Source organism: Bombus huntii, unplaced genomic scaffold (assembly GCF_024542735.1).
Source record: "Bombus huntii isolate Logan2020A unplaced genomic scaffold, iyBomHunt1.1 ctg00000060.1, whole genome shotgun sequence".
Classification (NCBI taxonomy): domain Eukaryota; kingdom Metazoa; phylum Arthropoda; class Insecta; order Hymenoptera; family Apidae; genus Bombus; species Bombus huntii.
Genome location: NW_026099321.1, coordinates 267,931 through 283,338, shown reverse-complemented (window position 1 = coordinate 283,338; position 15,408 = coordinate 267,931). Strand labels below are relative to the sequence as shown.

Sequence of the window (15,408 nt, the reverse complement as noted above, 5' to 3'; positions counted from 1 at the left end):
TTATTGGTTTCTTCTTTTTTCGTGGCTTTCCATAGGGAGTAGTTGGAGTTCTCGTGAGCAGAGAGTGACTCTATGAATTTTGTGAATTCGTTATTGTTGTGCACTTTTATTTTGTTTTTTATTTCCTTTGCAAGTTTGTTTAGGTGTTTTTTGTTTTCTCATGTTCTATGTTTTTGCCATTTTGCTTTCGCTTTTCTTTTTTCTCTAATTTTTTCAAGTATGTCTGATGGAATTATTTTTGTTTGTCTGTTGGTTGGTTCAGGTATAGTGGTTGTCCATGATGCTTCTTGGATAGTTTCTGTCAATGGTGTTACTGCCTGTTCGACGTGTTCGGGTGTTTCCAATGGGATGCTGCAACTGGTTTTGCTCTCGATTATTTCTTTAAAAATTTGCCATTTGGTTGTTCTGTTGCATAGTGTCCCTGGATTGCTATAAAGTATTAATTTGTTTCTGTAAGCAATTGGGCTGTATGCAATGAGGCTGGGTGTTATTTTTAGTTTATTTGCGTTTAGTCCCTTTGTAACTGCAAAATCGAGTAGGCCAGGTATTTTGCTCAGGTCTGTCGGCCAGTATGTCTTCCTGTGGATAATATATTGAGGTTGTTGTTAATGTATTTTTCCAGGGTTCTACCTCGAGGTGTGGTAATTCTTGATCCCCATAGCGTGTGGTTTACATTGTAGTCTCCCGTTGCGATATACTTGTCACCTAAGTGTTGAAAGTACTCTTCCCACGTTTGTGATGTCATTTTGTGTCGCGGTGGTACATATACTGCTGACAACTGTAAATGGTTGCTGCTAGTTTGTACAGTAACGGTGGTTGCTTGTATATATTCCTTACTAGCTTGGCTGTGTTAGTGGTGTTTAATGTCGTTTCTTATTATTACTGCGGTCCCTCCGTGTGATTTTCCTGAGGGATGCTTGGTATCATATATTGTGTAGTACGGTATTTTTATGTAACTTTTTATAGTGAAGTGTGTTTCCGATACGAGTAGTATGTCGATATTATTATTATACAGGAATGTTTTAGTTTCTAGGGCCCTTTGTTATAGTCCGTTAGAGTTCCATGCTGCTATTTCAAGCATGTCCATTTTTATTTTTTACTTAGCAAGTTTGTGAGTAGTAACATGACTGTTGTTTGTTGTACTTGTTGCCTTAGTATTGTGTTTTTCTCACTTACCATTTTTCTTAATATCTCTGTACCTTTAATGGATTGTTTGAGCATTTCTTTGATTTCTGTATCGTCTTCGGTGTTGTTGCTTTGATTCTGTTTGTTTGTGGGCGTTGTTTGTCTAATGTTTTGGGTTACTTGCGCGTAGCTGCGGTTTCCTTGGGGATCGGTGTTTCCGTTTATAGCTTTTGGTTCATTTTGTGCTTTCAATGTTGCTTAATTATCCGTTATACTTTGTTGTGGTTGGTAGTTATTGATTGATCTATTGCCAAGTGGTGGAAACTGTTTACGTTGTGATTGTTTTCTGATTTCGCATCCTTTATAGCTGGCTGGGTGGTTTCCATTACAGTTGTAACATTTTACTGTTAGGGAAGTGATACATTTACACTGTACATGAGAGTGTGTGTGTAAGGGTTAGAGGGCGTCAAGGTCTTAGTGGAGACAAAAGACTGTTGCCAGATGTTAGAAGAATCTAGCATAGTCGGTTGGCGACCAGCGTGCGTGCAAGACGTTCTTCAGAGAGTAATATAGATGTATAACTGTTGTGTGGGAAATATAGTCAATAATTTGTATTCCCAAATCCTCGAATTTTCTTAACATGGTAGCAGAGCGTGGTTACTAGTTTTGCAAGATATTTAGTGCGTGGTTACGATCTTGCGAGTGAGTTTTCAGTAAAGAAAAAAAAACTTTCAGAGGAAAAAATATACTTTGAGCACGTAGGAACGCTTGAGTAAGAAAAGAAAAAAAGAAGAATCAATTAAAATGGAGAGATCGGAAATCATGATACCTATATTCGATGGTGAGGATTATGGAATGTGGAAGCAAAGAATCACGATGTTTCTCAAATATAAGGAATGCGAGGTTGTTACAACTAGAATGAAGAACGAAAGAGACGATGAAGACTGGGACAAAAAGGATTTGAAGGCGATTAATATAATTTATAGTGCAATATCGAACAGACAATTGGAGTATGTTAGGGAAGGAAAAACGGCGTATGATATAATAAAAAGGTTCGATGAAATGTACTTGAAAGAGTCGACGGCACTGCAGATCGTATGCAGAAGGAGATTGGAAAACATAAGACTGGAGAACTACAGTGATTCAGCATCATTCTTTAACGATTTTGAGAAATTAATCAATGAATTAAAAAGTGCGGGCGCACAAGTAAGTGAGAGGGAAAAGCTGAATTACATGCTGAATACGTTACCCGAAGAATACAGCTACATAGCGGACATAATAGACGCATTGAAAGAAGAGGATCAAACGGTAGCGTATGTAAAAAATAAAATAGAGATAGCAGAGAAGAAAAATAAATCCAATCGAGGAGAAAGGCAAACCAACGCCTTTTCTGCAAAAAAGGAAGGATGCTTCAGATGTGGAAGATTAGGACACTTTGCGAGAGAGTGTCAAAATGGCGTTCAAGCGGGAAGCAGTAACGGCTATTGGCATGGGCCAACACGTGGTCGAAACAGAGGAAGAGGGAACAAAGGCAATACGAGCAGAGGACGTGGAAACTTTCATCGTCAATCAAGAACCGGCACGGGCGAGCATGGAAACTCAAGAGCAGGCATATGGACAGCAACGGCGCACTTAGTAAACAGCGCCGAACGTAGTGGTATGAGTAAAAAGGAAAGATGGCATAGGATGCTAGGACACGTAAATTTTAAATATTTAGAGATTTTGGGTAAAGAGCAACTAGTGACTGGCATACCGAATGAATTTGAAAAGGAACTTTTGAAATGTAGGGTGTGTATAGAAAGCAAAATGCATAACTTACCTTTCAAAAATAATCGAACTAAGACTAGGGAAATAATGGAAATTATTCATACGGACGTATGTGGTCCCTTTAAGACTACCGGATTCAATGGAGAAAAATATTTCATTTCATTTATCGATGATTATAGTAAAATAGCTAGGATCTATTGTATAAAATCAAAAGATGAGGTCTTTGATTCTTTCGTACAGTTCGTAAATGAAGCCGAAAATTTAACGGGCAAGAGGTTAAAAATATTAAGATTCGATAATGGTAAAGAATATTTAAATAATCGAATTTATAAATTTGCTAGGGATAAAGGTATAAGAATAAATAATTGCCCAACATACGTACATGAATTAAACGGGACAGCGGAAAGGTATAATAGAACAGTGATGGACATGGCGCGTTGCTTGTTAGCGGAAGCGAAAGTACATAAAAGGTACTGGCCGGAAATAGTTTGTACAGCGGCATACTTGAAAAATCGAATATTAGCGAATACTATAGAAAGAAAGACACCTTTTGAAATATTCTTCGGGAAAAAACCAAGTGTTAAAAATCTACATCTATATGGAAGTAAAGTTTTTGTAAGAAGGCCAGAACAAAAAAGAGTTTCCAAATGGGACAAGAAGGCAGATATGGGAATTCTATTAGGATATAGTGAAGTAGGATACAGAGTCTTATTAGGTGGGAACATAACAATAGCTAGACATGTAGAGGTCATAGAGACAGACACTAAATGTATCGGTTTTGAGGAAAATTCATTAGAGGCAGATAGAAATGATAGCGAAGATAACTATTCATTGGATGGTATGGATATGGAAGAGTTAGAAGGTAGGAAAGATGAAAATAATAGTAGTATTGAAAGCTCAAACACTCCTAGGAGATCTACACGTATTAAGAAAACTCCAGTAAGGTATCCAGAAAAGGAAAATATTTGCGAGATTCATGCAAATTATTGTAAAGTAGATATCCCTCGTACATTTGAGGAGGCGATTGGTTGCGAAAATAATGAAGTTTGGAAACAGGCTATGGATAAGGAAATAGAATGTCTCTATAAGAATAAAACTTGGAAATTGGTAGAAAGGGTAAAAGGCAAAGAAGTATTAGATGTAAAATGGGTTTACACGAAAAAAATCAGAGGACAGGTATAAGGCTAGATTAGTGGTAAGGGGATTTCAACAAAGAAACGTAGCCGATGACATATATTCTCGAGTGGCGAGTAATCAGACCTTTAAGATATTGCTATCATATTGTTGTCAAAATGGATTAATAATTGAGCAAATGGATGTAGAAACTGCCTTTTTAAATGGTGAAGTAAGCTCGGAGGTATATGTAAATCAACCAAAGGGATATGCGGACGGAACGAATAGAGTTTGTAAATTATCGAAAGCGCTTTATGGGTTAAAAGAAAGTCCGAGGGACTGGTATGAGTGTTTTGATAAGTATGTGACGAGATTAGGTTTTAAAAAGAACAATATAGAGCTGTGCCTATATACTTATGGAGAGGGAGAAAATGTTGTTTATTTGTTAATATACGTAGACGATTTGTTGATTTGTAGTAAAAACAAAGGGAAGATACAAAGTGTAAAAAAAATTATTAACTGATAAATTTGAAATGAAAGATTTAGGTGAAGTAAAAGAATATCTTGGAATAAATGTAGAGTATGATTATTTAAAAAATGAAATGAGATTAAGCCAAAAGAAATACATAGAATCATTAGCAAACAAATATAAATTACATAACAGCAAATTGTACTGTACACCTATGGAGACCAACTTAAAAATTGAAAAAGCTGAGATAAATAGAGAGGACATTGGATACAAGAATTTAATTGGCGCATTGCTGTATATTAGTGTAAATACCAGACCCGATATAAGTTATAGTGTGAATTATCTGAGTAGATTTCAAGATTGTTGTAACGAGACACATTTTAAATATGCCTTGCGAATATTGAAATATTTGTACCGGACTAGAGATTTAGGGCTACATTATAAAAGAAATGAAAAGTGCGAAACGATAGATTGTTATGTGGACGCTGATTGGGCAGGAGATCATATAGATAGGAAATCGACTTCTGGGTATGTAATTAGATGGTATGGAAATGTAATTGGATGGAAGTCTAAAAAACAAAGGTGTGTGACAAAAGCCTCGACGTATGCAGAGTATGTTGCTCTATCGGAAGCGGTGAGCGAAGTAATGACTATCAGAGAACTAATGAAAATCTTCGATGTAAATGTAGACGATAACCCTGTAAAAATCTATGAGGATAACTCTGGAGTAATGAGTATAGCAAAATACGGAACTTTTACAAAAAATTCTAAACACATCGAAGTTCATTACCACTACGTTCACGAGTACGTAAAGGAAAATAAGATAAACATAATAAAAGTAAGTACAGAAGAAAACACTGCGGATATTTTTACGAAGGCACTGTGTAGAGAGAAATTTGAAAGGTTTAGGTCATGGATGAATGTAAAATAAGAGAAATGTAAATAAAGCGATAAATGTTAAATATTTTGTTAATTCGACAAGTATGTAAATAAAATTAAGTGTACAGTATAAATGTAAGGAGGCGTGTTAGGGAAGTGATACATTTACACTGTACATGAGAGTGTGTGTGTAAGGGTTAGAGGGCGTCAAGGTCTTAGTGGAGACAAAAGACTGTTGCCAGATGTTAGAAGAATCTAGGATAGTCGGTTGGCGACCAGCGTGCGTGCAAGACGTTTTCAGAGAGTAATATAGATGTATAACTGTTGTGTGGGAAATATAGTCAATAATTTGTATTTCCAAATCCTCGAATTTCCTTAACATTTACTTCATTTATTTTCCCTACGTATGGACAGTGTGTTGTTAAATGCTTCGTATCGTATCTTGTCATATTGTTTATTGCTCTTGTTTGGTGACCAATTTTTGCTAATTCGTCACTTAATTTTTTTTGTGTTAGTTTTTGAATGTAGTCCTCTTATAACTATTTCGTAGCTCCTTTCCGTTTTCAGCTGGTATGTGTGGTACACAGCGTTTTTTCTTTTAATTCCTTTATCACTTTCCTATAATTTTCTGGGGTGTTTATTTGAATTTTTACTTGTTCTAATTTTGTTTGTTTTATTGTGTAGTTTTCCTTCCCAACTATATCGTTTAGTCGATCAATAAGCGGGTCTATTATCTGGGCGTCGACAAATATTGGTGGTGGTTTTGTAGTTTGCGTTGATTTAGTTGTGTTTTTGGTTGTTGGGTCGTCTATTTCTTCCGTAAGTGAGCTGAAGGAGTTTCTTAATGGTAATTCTTGCAGCCATCGCTGCTTTTCTGTATCTGAATTTCCTGTTATTTTTCGTTTCTTGTTATAACTTGCCACCTTCCAGCTTTCATCCTGTTGGGTTAATTCGTTATTGGTAATATTCTCTTCATTGTTTGGTATTGTTTTCATATCAACTTCGTTTGTAGCTGAGCATTCCTGTTCTTCGTTTATTGGTTGGCTTGGTTTTGATATGTTTGTTGTTTTATTTATGTAGTATTGTTCGTCTTTGTTAATTATTTTTATCGGTGGGATGTGCTTTTTCATTTTAGTTTTGCTTGTAGTCTTCTTAGTAGAAGACACGAGTTTCCACCATTTAGCTATGGGCGTTGCCGTTCGTAACTTTCTCTTCCCCACTTGCCGCACTTTTTCTGAAGCACTGTTTTACACGTCCGTTTAGCTCGGTTGCTCTGGCAGAACTCGATTTACAACATTGAGAACATTTATATCGAAAATTCTTTCTCGCATGAAGCTTCTGTATTAATACAAAAGGCACGAATTAAGATATATGATTATTCACAAGTATTAGAGCACTTGCTGATCTTATAGATTTTATAGAAAATGTGATACATGATTGACCAAGATTATTAAGAAAATGAAGTTTACATCCGTATGAGATTAACGATCCGAAATACACACTTTGTGAAAATTCGTGACAGTTGGAGGAAAAGTAATGAATTAACGATTATGTGACAGCAATTAAAATCCGTCGATCTAAGGTCTTTATTAAATTAAATAGTTCAAAATCGTTTACATATTAGGTGATCCCATAAGTTTTTGTGTATATATTTATACACTTTTGTGTATATATTTCATGTGTCGATTTCTAAACATACGGCGATAAGGGACCAATGCACTTGAGCTTAGCTGATCGAGAACAGGCTAGAGTAGATCTTCGTGGGCATAAGATCGTAATATAGTGAACACAGTGACTTCTAACAGTAAAAAATCACGAGTGAAATGCGTATCCATTTTCGACATCTCATGTTATATGAATTTCGGAAAGAAAGTTCGGTAACAATTGCCAGGAAAAACATATGTGCTGTTTACGGAGAAAATGCGCTTTCATCTCGCACCTGTAGGAAGTGGTTCCAACGTTTTAGAGCTGGGAATTTCTGTTTAGAAGAGGAGGTACGCTCCGGGCGTCCTCTTCAGACAGACGGAGATAAAATTCGGGATCTTGTTGAAAAATCACCAAGTTTGACAGTTCAAGAGATGTCAAATGTCCTGAAAATACCTAAGACAACGATTCATAGGTGTTTAAAAAAAATGGGGATGGTGTCAAAGTTGAACGTTTGGGTGCCCCATGAACTTACGGAACGGAACCGTCTTGAACGAATGACAGCGTGCATGTCATTAATTGCACGTAATAAACGTGAACCATTCCTTAAACGCCCCTGGTAACTGGTGATGAAAAGTGGATACTTTTCGAAAACCCTGAACGGAAACGTAGCTGATCCCAACGAAATCAGCCACCTGAACGCTGTGCAAAACCAGGGTTACATCCACGTAAAGTTCTTTTGTGTGTATGGTGGGATTATAAAGGAATACTCTATTTTGAACTTTTATCTAGTGGTGATACCATTAATTCAGACAAATATTGCGCTCAGTTGGAAAAATTAAGGGAAGCACTAGCTGAAAAACGGCCAGGTTTAGTGAATAGGAACAACGTTATCTTCCATCACGACAATGCTAAACAGCATGTCGCGAAAAGCGTTACAAAAAAATTGTCTGAATTTAATTGAAAAATTTTACCACATCCCCCATATTCCCCAGACTTTGCCTCATCTGATTACCACCTGTTCAGAGCATTACAACACTTTTTAGTAGCTAAAAAATTGGAAAATATTGACACTCTCAAAAATAGCATAGAAAATTATTTTAAAGAAAAACAAGAGAACTTTTATCCAGACGGAACCTACCAGAAAAATGGGAAGAAGTTGTACAACGAGAGGGGGATTACATTTTTTCATGAAACTGAAAGGTATGTAAACGATCTTAACATATATAACCTCTCGAAAAACGGCACGAACTTATGGGATGACCTAATAATTAAACAACTATAAATATATCAAAAGATTATAATAAAAGAATGTAATAGAATATCTAATGTCCGTACTTGTAAATACAACGAAAAACGTAACGTGTAGATTGCAGATGTTTATGAATGTAAAATTTGCGAAAAGCATATGAAAGTTATACACATAAAATATACAAATATTGATATATGCACGAAAACTATGCGTATATGCACAAAGATATGTACAATTTATGAGTAATATGTCTAATATTGATTTATTAACGTTATGTGAATTGATACAAAAGGATATTTAACAATTTCGTTTTAAATAAAAATCTATTTATGACGACGCGCCAAAATTCGCATTACGATAAATTACGATAAATTATAAATTGCTTTTCCGTATCTGCAGCACTCGAATTGTACAAGTAATGTGTGCGTTTGAGGGCCCGACCTTTTGGTCGACCGCGCCATACCTGCAGTAAAAACGCATACTGGCTTCGCATTTAGATGTTCGCGTTCGACTTGGGAATGGCGCGCATAGATGGTCGGCGCGCGACTTGCCCTCTCCTTGCGGATCATTGGACAAGTTAAACCTACCCTTTCGGGCGGCAGCTCGCTTAGCTGGCGCCACGCGATACCTGCCACCATATAGCTCGGTCCCAGCAGGTTGGCTCTCCAGCCGATTATTCCTGCTCGACAACCATTTTGTATGCTTACCGCTTGCACCGACGGTCACAGGTTTCCTCTCCAGCTCGCACGCTTCGTGCTTTTTTCTGCGCCCCGGTTCTTCGTTACTGTTGTTTTCTTGGTTCTATCTTGTTTATTGTTCTATCTTCGATCCAGTGTTCTGTTTGTTGTATCCGTTTATTTCTTCGTTGCGATTCTTTGTTTGGTTGTTGTTGTTGTCTCTATAAACTTGAAATATAAATGCAATTTCCTTTTAAATACAGTAACGAGGTTTATTCAATTTCGATAACATTGTATTAGTAAGATATCGAAGCTAGCAACTTTTCGTTGAAGTTTATTTTATATTTCTTAAATTATTCGGGTAAAGATAACTCCACACTGACGGCCTATTGTCCACAGACAGATGTCGTAGTAATCGGCGGACAATGTCTGTCAGTGAAACTTAAGGCGCGTACGGGCAGACTACAGGCGTCTGTAGACATTGCCTGCCGACAACACATGCCAAAACATGTATATAAACTGCCTGCAAGCAACGTCGCTTGTCCACTAGAAGTTTGCCGGGTATCACTGCGTATCGATGAGTCGAAAATGCCTTGGAGATGCAACACACGGATCGTTTAAATCTACCTGTAATCCAATCAAGCTAGCCTAAAAAAAAGACAAATTCAACATTAAATTGTATCGGACATTTTGCTACAACGCTCAACTGATAGAAATCATGCTCAGGAACAAATATATGTCTTTGCTAACTTTCTAAATATATGTAGACGACGTTTTAAATTGCTAGTAGTTGAAACAAACAATATGATATATTTTTGAGTGATCTATAAGGATTTACAGGCCCACTGGGAAATCTTATTAGTGTTCTCTTGCACCATGTATTAAAGCGCATCAACACCGATAGAAGCACTGTACACGCGATATCGTCGCAGTGTCTCCTGAAAATCGGCGATAAGTCGCTCGAAACTTTACTGGAAACATTTCTCCATGTTCTACTGACAATCACATAGCATGTGTCATTGCTGGAATTTGATAAATTTGGTTGAGAACACGAAAGAATTTTCCGTTTACAATAAAGCAAGGGACTATCGAGTTGGAACAGTTCGTGTTTGAAAATAGCGTTCTATGCTAAAATAGCGGTGGAAATTATACTACATGTAAAAGTGAGTCATAAAAACAAATACAATTTTCTTATTTTCTATCTTTTTTACTTTTATCGCAAGTTTGATTTCTATACATATAACTGTTTTCAATTTAAGAAGGAACTTATTTTCTTAAGGGCTTTTCATACAAATTTGAAAAATAACTGTTGTTTTTGATCCCTTATCTCTATCTTTATCCTTCTATTTTTGTGAGACTGTATCGGTTATTTATTCTTAATATTTACAATCCGAAGTCTAATTTATGTGCCGTATTAATTTTCTGTGAATAATTTAGAGATATGTGAAATCTTGCTATATATATATACTGTTTGGTACCTATTAGAAGTGCGTTCGATCTAATGTGGAAAATTCTTAATTTTAATAAAATAGTTTCAAATTGCTAAGGCTGGGGCAAACTAAGAAGTTTCTGGAATATACAGGGTAGTAAGTCGCTTCGCAAATATGTGTACATCGGGACAATATGTTACATATGTAATCCCTTACACAGTTTCATATGATCTTGTAAAATAATCATTCTTCTTTTAATATCAGTTGGTTTTTGTATTTTTATTTCATTTATCTCATAGATTATAATTCCTTTAGGAAATTTTTGCAAAAATTTTCGCTGGAAATTTTCAGAAAACCTTATTCCTGAACAAAATTTGTTTTGTACTACGAACTGTCGCATTTAAATAAGAAAAATTCTATTTATGTAATTTTGTTATTAAGCTTGTTCATATCTAACTTCAAATTATCTGTAGCTTGTTTATAATTAATTAAGTTTGAAATGTTTGTTTGTTAGTTATTACAAAAGGGTCATAGCTAAGTTTTTGAGTTGTGCTCAGCTTATTATAACTTCAGTTATTATGCTCTGAGCGTCATGTTGTTTCTTAATAAAATTCTTTAGTCTCAATAATCAATTTTCTCTGTTCATAAAGATGGTGGTTGTTTATTTTAAGAATTTTGTTCTTAATTCCAAATATTGCGGACATTCTTTTATTATGCATTAGTTGGTATCCAATCTTCTTGGATAGGACGTATTGCATATTCCATTTTTATTTGTTTTATATTTTATCCTGTTTCCTAGACTCACTGCACAATCACGTTTGTCTCTCTGCTAATCTAACTTGTACTATTATTCTTTTAGTTATTAACAATAATTTCATATCTAAGCAACTCACTTCAATTATGTTTTCTGAGTCGTTAGTATATTTATATACTTCACCGTTGATAATTCTGTAGATTATTCTATTCTCTCCGTTTATTACGCCCCAAGGCTTACTATAGGCCGTGTTCCTAACCGTCGCAAACAGATCGTCTTACATGACCGTCGAGATATACACAAAGTAGCGATAAACGCATAGTTGTCGTCAAGCAGCGAGTTCCAGAAACATCTATTCGCCTTCGGTGCGTTATTTTATCCGCATAAAGAAGCTGGTATACGTGATCATAGGCGCGAACGGTGGCGTGATCCGAGCGTAGTGGGGGTCGTCTTCCAGAGAAGACAACGAAAAGGATCGAAGAGTAATCGGTCCCTTCTGAAGAGTCAAACGTTATAAACTGCTTAGTCTAACGAATTCATTGAGAGATATCGCAAAGTCGGGTCGAATTCCTATAACATATCAACTGTATTTATCGCTAAATAATTTGTGACGTTTTTATTATTACATTCATTATTTTTAAATATACAAGCTATATTAACCTGTTAATACAGTGTTAAATTCATTGAACCACCCCTATTATCGGGATAAATAAATCAGGGGATCGATCAGTTCGTGGCGTCGGTTATCTAATTGCAACGGGAATTTACTACTCCCGTTGACGTGCTTTCTCGCGATCGCGTCTCTCCGCGAATGCTCGAATAAACACGGATTGCTTTTTAACTAAACATATTCATACCCTGTTTTCTCAAAATCGAAAGCTTAAAACATCCGTTCTTACTGATGTTATTTCAATTATATTTATATCGCGTTATTTCAATTATCTAATATATTTTTTACTTTTTTCATGTAAAATCATCATTTTACCAATTGTACCATAATTATTAGGAAGCTCTGTTAGAATTTAATCTTGGAATTAAGATTAATAATCTGTGGAAGACACAATGTTTGTGTTGAAACAATATAATGTGATATTTATTAAACAATTATTACAGGAATTATAAGTGTGTGTGTTCTGGAATGTAGACAGTTGACTGACTGGCACAGACACAGACACAGACTGACTGGCTTAGTGACCCATGGCCCTTGAAAAGGTTTTGAACCCCACTCTCTATGCAGTAATGAGTGTGACCTGTGTGGGTGTCTGTGTGGCGTCACATGTGCCGCAGAACCTTCTAGTAGCTTCTCGACGTGCCCATCGGGAATGTTCCATCCATATTCCTACGCTTCTTCCGCCAAATTCTCGAAAGAGCATGCACGTGCTAGCCGCCGTGGTACATCTCACGAACGCACGCTAATGAGGATATCGCTGAACAACGAAGGAAAGAATCCGTTCGATCAATCACCTCATCTGTATGCGATTAATATCGTTGTATTCCAACAAACTCTGAACAATAACTTAAACACGAAACTGTAATTTGTGTCTTTATAATTTGCAACGTTGTTAAAATTTTGTATCTCCCTTTGCAAATGCAAATAATTTAAATGAAAAAATACATGGTTTTTAAATCGTTTCTCTTATATTCGTAATAATAATTTCGTTCTACAGTGAATGCATTTATTATTCAACGACGTGATTTTCGGTTGTTTATTGGAAAGTTATAATGCTGCTGATCTATAGAATTAGTACTGACTGTTATAGTAATATGCACAGCGAGTCATTTGTAATAAATTGTAATTACTTGTAATGTATATCGATTGTAATTACTTGTAAACCACTCAATTCATAAATGCATACATATGTGGCGGCACTCGACAGCACAAATACGACAACTCGACACTAACTAATACCAGACAACGGCAGCGCAGTGGTTAGCGTCTCAAGTTACGAACGTTCGGGATCTGGGTTCTTAAATCCCGGCGACTGTAGTCCGATTTTTCTTCCACGATTCTTAAATGAAAAGAAAATACAGCAGTACCCTAGCAGCGACATCTACAGCCAGCAGCTACAATTATCATTTGTGTCTTTGTTCTCTCCTAAAGGCCGTCCTAAGGACTTGAGAATGCAAAGAAGAAGTGCTGCAAGAACATAACAAATATATTTACAAACCAAAACCAATTCATTACAACGCTCATCCTTCAATTACATCCTCCGCTTCCTTTCTGTCAATCCATCTTGCCCATATGTGGTTCCATAGCTGCTGAATCGTATATAGACAAACAACAACTTGAGTAAGCAAGGGGGATGGATGTAGAGCCGACAAATAAAGGAAAAGGAGAGAGAAGTGTTTCGTCCTTGAGTTTATCATATTGTGGTGGCCGGGGGATTCAACGCTATGTCCTCGATTCGCTCTAAGTACTCAGGTTCTAGACACCCTTGGAGGGCCGTAGATTTTTCTTCATCGCCCGCGATGCTCGCCGCCGCGAGCTATCTCTCTAGTAAGGAGAACCATAGCACTATCTTCTAGGGCATCGTCAAAGGCACGCGGACTCTTCACTGGTCGTAACTGTTTTATTCTTGTTTGACATATCGTAGGCGCGCCCGGAATCACGATAATTGAAATCTCATTAGCTCGATCACGTCGGGGTCACTTACACTTCACATATTTCAAATAAAATCTGCATAATTCTGAAGGAAACACAACTACATTTGGGTTATCTTGTTTTCACAGAAACCTGAGAATTTCTCAGAGTATTTTAATAAAATATTCAACTACTTTAAAACGCAAAAAATAGTTTATTGTATGGAATATATAGAGTGGTTCACGCAATTGTTTCGGCATAATTGGAAAATTCGAAATGTGTAGCTTTAAAAATATTGCAGAGGAAAAATCGGATTCGTCGAGGACAACCTTCGTTCAGAAAGTAAGGGAAATTGGCATTGCTGCTAATTGGTCAATTTGTATATCGGTGGTTAGAAAAGGATGCTAGCCGCTCTCGAGAGAAAGTCTCTAGTGGGAGACGTCGTTCATTAAAAAATAGGCGTTTCGACCGTTCGCGGAGAGACGCGATCGCGAGATAGCACGTCAACGAGAGTTGTAAGTTCCCGTTACGATTAAATAATCGACGCCACGAACTGATCGATCCCCTTATTTCGATTATGATAATAAGGGTAGTTCAATGAAATTCCACAGAATTAACACAAATAAATTAATGTTTATTTCAACAACTTATTAACTAGAAAGATATAAATGGAACAAAAAAAATGTAACTGCGTTTTGGTTGATAAGTAATGCGCGACATACCACATGTGTTGACGGTTCGACTTCTGGAAAAGTTCTGAACGCCTTTCGATTTTTTTCGTTTTTTCTGGAAGGTGACCCCCACTACGTTCGGATCACGCCACATTCTTTTACTGCGAGGTAAAATACGGGCCACGAGTCGACGTTTCTGGAAGTCGCCCTGCTTAATGAACCATGCGCTTGCCACTACAATGTTTGTTTGCCGGGCAGACGCGACGATCCGTCTGCGACATTATAGTGCCGCGATCGATAGTTAAGAATATGACCTATGGTAAGCCGCATGGCGTAACATTCTCCCCCCGTTGAGAGAGTACCGATCAAACTAGGGAGGTGTGGTTGAAGTTCCTATCTTATTTCGTCTCGGTGGCTAGTTGTTCGGGTTTCTCGAGATCGGGTTGAATTGGCAGTGGGACAAGCCTTTTGACGCCCCGATCCAAAAATGCTCTTTGCCGTCTGAACTGTAGCTGTCCGGATGACACCATCGGCGCCTGGATGAACCTTGATAACTCGGCCCAGAGGCCAATGCATGGAGGGAACGTTGTCCTCTCTGAGGATGACGATTGTGCCCTTTTGGATGCTGTGTCCACCCTTGCTCCATTTATTGCGGTTGGTTAGCTCGTTCAAATACTCCTTATGCCAGCGGTTCCAAAAATGTTGTTTAAGCTGTTGGATATGCTGCCATTTGGAGAGTCGGTTCGATGGAATGTCTCTGAAATCTCGATCACGTAAGCACATTAATGAATCGCCAATGAGGAAATGTCCGGGAGTGAGGGCTAGGAGATCATTTGGATCGGTGGAGATAGGAGTTAGCGGGCGGGAATTGAGGACTGCTTCTATTTCTATGATAAGAGTATTACGGTGTTAAGCTCATATGTTTCTGTTTCTCCACTCGCGCTGCGCCATAATATCCTTTGATATTTCCGATCCTCTGGTCGTACGAGGAATTGCCGATACATTTTCTCGATGTCGCCAGTGAGTACGTACTGATGAGCGCGGAA

The 15,408-nt window shown here is 37.2% G+C and overlaps 1 protein-coding gene across 1 annotated transcript in view; it reads left to right on the top strand.

Annotated features, from left to right (window-relative positions):
* Positions 1–6,244: 6,244 nt before the first annotated feature.
* The window catches only part of LOC126875918 (myosin-2 heavy chain-like), a 120,721-nt gene continuing 111,557 nt past the window's right edge, over positions 6,245–15,408 (top strand). The window contains exon 1 of the mRNA XM_050638818.1: positions 6,245–6,254. The gene's annotated coding sequence lies outside the window, so the exon portion shown is untranslated. The remainder of the gene's footprint in view (positions 6,255–15,408) is intronic.